The sequence below is a fragment of the Bombina bombina genome, chromosome 6, assembly GCF_027579735.1.
Source record: "Bombina bombina isolate aBomBom1 chromosome 6, aBomBom1.pri, whole genome shotgun sequence".
Classification (NCBI taxonomy): Eukaryota; Metazoa; Chordata; class Amphibia; order Anura; family Bombinatoridae; genus Bombina; species Bombina bombina.
The window spans coordinates 672,605,090-672,612,625 of NC_069504.1; positions in this window are offsets into that span (position 1 = coordinate 672,605,090).

A 7,536-nucleotide genomic window follows, 5' to 3' on the forward strand; every position below is an offset into this window, starting at 1 on the left:
TCCTGGAAATTAAACTAAGATTTACCTAAACAGAAATAACATAAGTTAACTAATTGTTTACTTGTGACTAATCTGCCAAACCAATTTAAATATATGAACTTTGCTACTTGTGTAGATAACTTCTTCACTGAATCCAATGTGACTTGGAGTTTGCAACAAATAGCTACAAAACCATTATTATACACTTATATGTATCCATTCTATGAAAATTAAATAGAGGAACATAACAGAATAATCAAGCCACAAAAAGTTATAACATTTTCATCACTATGGACCCCCTAGCCATGAGTAATGAAATAACTTCCCTGAACCAAAAGGTAGACATCCTGGCCCAGGGATTAAGGGATGTTCAAACTGAAAACACTGCTTTGAAAAGAGCTTTAAATGAATTGATTACACTCAAAGCTTCAGAAAAACCAGAACCACAAGAAATCCCCCAGTTCCTTTCTCTGGGGATAGATCTAAATTTCGTGAGTTTAAAAACTCATGCCTACTCCTATTTGCTATGAAACCCCGGACGTATAGTAATGATAAGATCAAAGTTTACACCACAATTTCGTACCTGAGTGGAGAACCGCGGGCATGGGCCAATAGGTTCTTTGAATCTGATGATCCAATCCTTAACTCCTTAGAAAATTTCTTTCACGCTATGTCGATTCTATATGAAGACATAAATAAACAACAAACCGCAGAAACTAATCTCCGTTCCCTCAAACAAGGCAAAAGAGCCGTTGAGGATTATATTGCTGAGTTTCAATTATGGTGTACAGACTCACAGTGGAATTCTATCTCCCTAAAGAACCAATTCCGTCTGGGGCTTTCTGAATACCTAAAGGATGAACTATCTAGGGTTGAGATGCCACACCCTAGAAGGCCTTATCAAATTGTCCATCTCCATGGACAGAAGATTTAGATAGAGAAGACATGAAAAATATCAGCCTGATACCCACACTAGGAAACAGTTCTCTCCTAATCCAGATAAACCAACTCCAACAGCTATACCTATGGAGATTGGGTCCATAAGAGGTCCACTTTCCACAGAAGAAAAATTACAAAGAAAACAAGCAAATTTATGCATGTATTGTGGTGCCAAGGAGCATGACGTTTCTATTTGTCCTCTTCTGAATTGACCTAGAAAGGGTAAGATAGAATTAAATCACTCTTCCACACTTCCCAAAAAACATACTCAACTAATTCTAACTCTGTCTTTACAGTGGGACCAAATGCAGTACCAGGAAGCAGCCACAATTGATTCCGGAGCTTATGGCAATTTCATTGCTCAATCTGTTCCGTGTGTGAAAAAAGCAAACCCTGTCTTTGTCAGAGTTATTGATGGGTCCCAATATCTAAATGGCCCCATCACACACCACACTGTTCCACTACTTACTATAACTAACAATGGTCACAAAGAGTTTATCACTTATGATATCATACCCTCTTCCTTACACCCAATCATACTTGGTTTTCCATGGTTGCAAAAACACAACCCTAGTATAAATTGGGAATCTTGTACATTAACATTTAACTCCTCATATTGTACATAAACATGCTTCCCTTACATTGAATTCAACCATATTGAACCATTGCTGCCGAAACAATATAGTGATTTCTCTGATGTATTTAATCTAAAGAATGCAGAACAATCGAACATTCGATTGCCCTATAGACTTCAAAGAAGGTGAACCGTTACCTACTAATCGCATTTTTCCACTTTCACAAAAAGAACTACAACATCTCCGCGAATACCTTGACGAGAACTTAAAGAAAGGTTTTATATCTCCTTCATCCTCCCCCATAGCATCTGCCATATTTTTCGTAACTAACAAAGATGGAACACTGCGACCCATTATTGATTATCGTGCAGTAAATGCAATAACAGTTAAAAATCCTTATCCACTCCCTCTGATTCCAGAATTATTAGAACGTCTGACAGGAGCCACCATCTTCACTAAATTAGACCTAAAAGGGGCCTACAACCTCATCCACATGAGATCTGGAGACGAGTGGAAAACAGCCTTCAAGACCCGGTATGGGTTATACCAGTATAACGTGATGCCGTTCGGATTGACAAATGCTCCGGCAACTTTTCAATTCTTTATCAACGAGATATTCAAAGATCTTATGGATGTCTGCGTTATAGTGTATCTCGACGACATCCTCATCTATTCTAAAAATTTAACAGAACATCAAAAACATGTTCGGTGGGTACTATCTACGTTAAGAGAACATCACCTGTACGCCAAAATGGAAAAATTTTATTTCCACCAGGATACTATCAAATTCCTTGGATACATCATTTCACCTACCGGAATCCAAATGGATCCCGAAAAAATCTCATCCATTCTCAATTGGCCTACTCCTACTAACGTAAAATCCTTACAAAGGTTCCTTGGATTTTCCAATTTTTATAGAAAGTTCATTGATCACTATTCAGTCACTGTACAACCACTCACTCGTCTAACCAGTAAAGGAAAGTTCTGTTGGAGTTCCGAAGCAGAAACTGCCTTTCAATCACTCAAACAAAAATATAATACTGCTACTTTTCTACAACTACCTAACCCTACTCTTCCTTTTACATTGGAGGTTGATGCATCAAACTCAGGAATTGGTGCTGTCCTGACCCAAACCAACTCAGAAACGAAAAAACAACATCCTATTGCATTTTACTCTAGATTATTAACACCTGCTGAAAAGAATTATTCGATAGGTGACAAAGAACTGTTGGCAGTGAAGGCAGCTTTGGAACATTGGAGACATCTTCTCGAGGGAACCTCTGAACCATTCACTATATATACCGATCACAGGAATCTCCAATATTTGAAGAAAAGTAAAACCTTATCATCACGACAGGTCCGTTGGGCCTTATATCTGGATAGGTTTAACTTTATTTTAACCTATAGACCAGGTCTAAAAAACTTTAAGGCAGATGCCTTATCCAGAACCACAGAACCTACTTCTAATGATAATAAACAAAACCCAATTATACCATCTACAAAGATCATATGTGCCCTAACCACTCTTCAATCAGATATTCTAGATGCTCTCCAGACGGATTCATCTCTTCCAGAATACTGTCAGAAGGATTCCAGTACGGGGTTGAGCACGTATAACAACTTGATTTATATCCCTCCTTCGATGCGACAACAGATTCTGTCACTTCATCACGATTCCCCTTTATCTGGACATCCAGGGATTAACCGCACTACTGAACACATTACAAGACAATATTGGTGGCCTTTAATGAAGAAAGACATCTATCAATATGTAACTTCCTGCAACATTTGCAATATTAAGAAAAAATCACATAGCAAACCTTCCGGCTTACTAATTCCACTACCAATACCTACAAAGCCCTGGAGTATCATAGGTATGGATTTCGTTGTGGATCTGCCATCCTCCAATGGATATACTACTATCTTAGTGGTAATTGACCATCTAACAAAACTATCACACTTCATACCTTTAAAACAAATTCCGAATGCCATTACAACAGCTAAGGTGTTTTTATCCAATATTGTTAAACTACATGGTCTTCCATCCTCCATTGTGACGGACAGAGGAACACAATTCACGTCCCAATTCTGGCGAAATTTGTGTCAACTATTAAAAGTTGATACGAGATATTCAACAGCATATCACCCTCAGACCAATGGGTTGACAGAGCGCCTTAATCAGACTCTGGAGCAGTATCTTAGGTGTTATATTAACACTCAACAAGAGGACTGGTCGGAATGGCTCCCTATGGCAGAGTTCGCATATAACAATTCTGTGAACAACTCAACCAAATAAACTCCGTTTTATGCCACCTATGGATATCACCCTAATTCGTTTCCTACTCCCTGTTCCCCATCTAACTCACCGGCTGCACACTCCTCCTCTGCTGTCAAAGAGAATCTCGCAATTCTTCACGATCATTTACAGGAAGCAAAATCGACTCAAAAGAAGTACTTTGATACGAAGCATACTAAACCTCTTTTCACGTCTCCTTGCTGAAGCCATTCCGGGGTGATTTGGGCTCACTAACACCTTCCTCCTCTGAGACTTTGTCCCTCTTGGATAACCAGGATGAGTATGAGGTGGGTAAAATTCTGGATTCCAGAATGAGATCTAGGAAGCTGGAGTACTTAGTTTGTTGGAGAGGTTATGATGTTTCGGAGGATTCCTGGGTCTCGGCGACCGATGTGCATGCCCCCCGTCTTTTGGCCTCTTTCCATTCCAAATTTCCGTCGAAACCGGGTCCTTGATCTCCCTTTCTGGGAGTCTTGACAGGGGGGATCTGTCATGGTCCACTGTCTCTTTAAGAACTGAACCACTTCCTGTTAAAATCTATAAAGGTCACTCCTTTATCAGTGTTCATTGCTTGATTATTGTGAGTGTATAGGGACAGTTAGTTTGTTAGATCTCCTTTACAAATTGGATTACAATTCCACTATTATACTTTCCCTCAGCTTGCCTCTCAACATATACTCTACCAAAGCCTACTTGTGATACTTAACTTCATAAGACATTCTCAGGAAACTTCAACTTACTACTACACTTGATTTACCGGCTTCTCTCCCTGTTACACCGGACTTCCATTTGCCTGTCAGTTTTTACACTGCCGAGTGACGTCACACGCTGTCCGCTCAGCGTTTCACTCGAGCAGTTTTCTTAGTGGAACAGGAGTGCTAAAGGAACTTTCTCTTCAGCCGCACTAAAGATACTCTTTTCTTCAGCCCCAAATCACCGGTTATCTCTAAAGGATACTTACCTGTTTTCAGAACAAGAGTAAAGTATTTTCCCATGTTGGTATTCATTGTGGGTGTGTCTACTAATCTTCTCCGTTTGTCAGCTGCAGAAACAACCGCAAGTATAATTTTCATTTAATACATTTGCAAATAGAGACTGTGCATAACCTCTTGTTCCATTTACTTCTCTGATCAATTGCAAGACTTTTATTCCTTTCTCCTGGAAATTAAACTAAGATTTACCTAAACAGAAATAACATAAGTTAACTAATTTTTTACTTGTGATTAATCTGCCAAACCAATTTAAATATATGAACTTTGCTACTTGTGTGGATAACTTCTTCACTGAATCCAATGTGACTTGGAGTTTGCAACAAATAGCTACAAAACCATTATTATACACTTATATGTATCCATTCTATGAAAATTAAATAGAGGAACATAACAATATCCCTCTAACCTTGTACAGAATACAGTGGTAAAATTGAACAAGCCCAACAATTTTTAAAGAAAATCTAATGAGAACAAGATGGTTTTTGTACCCCAATACAGCCCCTTGAGTGATAAGATATCAAGATTGATCAGACAGAATAGGCATATCCTTAAGGAATGTAATCAAGATATAGCCCCATTTCAAGATCCTCCCCTTATGGCCCATAGGAGGGTGAAAAGTCTAAGGGACCATTTGATAAAAACTGATGTGGGTCCCAAAGAAGAGCACATCCAAACCACTATAGGAAATAAGAGATCAGACAGTTTCCCATGTCTGAATTGTATGAGCTGTAGCTCTATTATAAGAGGGTCAACCTTTTATCACCCACATAGTGGGAAGAAATACAACATCAATGCTGGGTACTATTTTTTTGAATCCTCCTTTGTGGTTTACTTAATAAAATGTCCATGTTCTATAGTATATTTAGGGGAAACTACTCGCAAAGTGAGAGATCGAAAGAGCCAACATTGCTCCAATATTAGATGCAAAAACCTGGAGGCTCCCCTGTCCAAACACTTCTTGGAAAAAGGCCATGGTATAAGCCAATTAAGATTGCAGGTCATTGACCACATAAGGCTTCCCAGGAATGGTATGGACAGGGAAAAACTGCTGAAACAAAAGGAAATGTAGTTGATACACAAACTTGAGACCTTGGCCACAAGGGGCCTTAATAAGGAATATGATCTCATCTGTTTCTTTTAATATGTATGTTCAGTTATTTTGTAAATAAGTATTCATTCAACAGCTATTTAATATCCTTATCAGTTTTATGCAGTCGATAAACCACAATGATATTAGAATGAGATGTGGCATCTTTGATAAATGTATCATACATGTAATTAAATGTATCATTATGAGAATAAAAATGTAATATTAAGTAACAAGGTTATTTCCCACAACAACCACTAGATGGAGTATGTGTATAGCCAGAGGCTCTTTGGCACCACAAAAAGATTTAAAAGTCTTGTAAGAGTGTATAATGTATCAAGCATGACTAAGGGGCTGTGACCCCAAAACGTCACTATTTTACTTGTCACAATAAAGTACTAAAAGAGACTTTTATTTTTTGAAAAATATTTTTTTATTGAGCTTTAAAGAAAAGAATAATATAACAGCGAGATACCAGTTTACAGAAGAAAGACACATTATCACATTTGTCATTGAAGGGTAATATCAATCAATCAATATCACTCTATCAAGTAGCATTCCATGTCATCTAACAAAAATAAACTATAAGTGAATCAAAGATATGTAAACCAGGTATAACTATTCGTAACCTCTTTTTCTGTAAACCATATTCTACTTCACATTGGGGATCATGATATAAAGTAGGTGCCTAGGTTAGAAGAGCCTAGTAACAATAGCGGTGATAAGTGAGGGAGTCAGTGAATTAATTTAATCAAACACCTTTAGAGGGTGGGAGGCAGAGGATGGATTGAATACTGAACGCACCTGCAGGATTAGATGAGTAGTAATATGGTTTGGATGGGAAATAGGGTGAGTCAGCGAGCAAAAGCCGTTTTGAGTGAGGGGGAAGGGTGGAATCGGGGGGGATTAGGTCGTAGTGATATCTAGTATATGAGCTAAGACGACAATAAATCATGGTATGTTGAATGTTAAAGGCTTTCTTCAGCTAGAAATTAAGAGAATAAATAGGAGGTTGTGGCCTGAGGTGATATGGAACTTTAGTGCTAGTGTCTACCTCTACATGACGGCTAGAATATCAGTATTTCATATCACACGTTACATACAGTATGAGTAAGGTTCTGATGAGCGGGTGAAAAAAACAAAACATAATTGATGTGATAGACTCAGTGAAGCTCCAATAATGACTTTTAGCCCTATAGACATTTAACCTAGGTATAAGACAAGGGGAGTATCTACTATATGCATTATGAAAAAGTGCGACAGTGATAATATAAATGATAGATATAAACATAAGAAACCTGGATCCTATCATTATGTGATCTGTGAACATTATTAGCTATGAGAAAAGACCTTACAGCACAGTCCTATAATGTGAACTACAGTTATATGCTGTGATGAGATGTAGTATGGGCAATATCTACTAAACTTTCTAAGACATGGATGTCTGGAGGGCAATGTGTATATAGTTCAGGGGCCTACATTGCTGAGACAAGAAAAGAGCTGTGGGGGTTAGAAGGGTAGGTCATATGTTGTTCGTTAGTGATATATATTATCTATTGTGTGTTATATGGTCATAGGTGTCAGCAGAACTATTCAGGAGATCTAATATGATAAATTTAGGAAATATGTATGTGTCTATTGCCAATTATAATGTGAGGAGGAAGTATG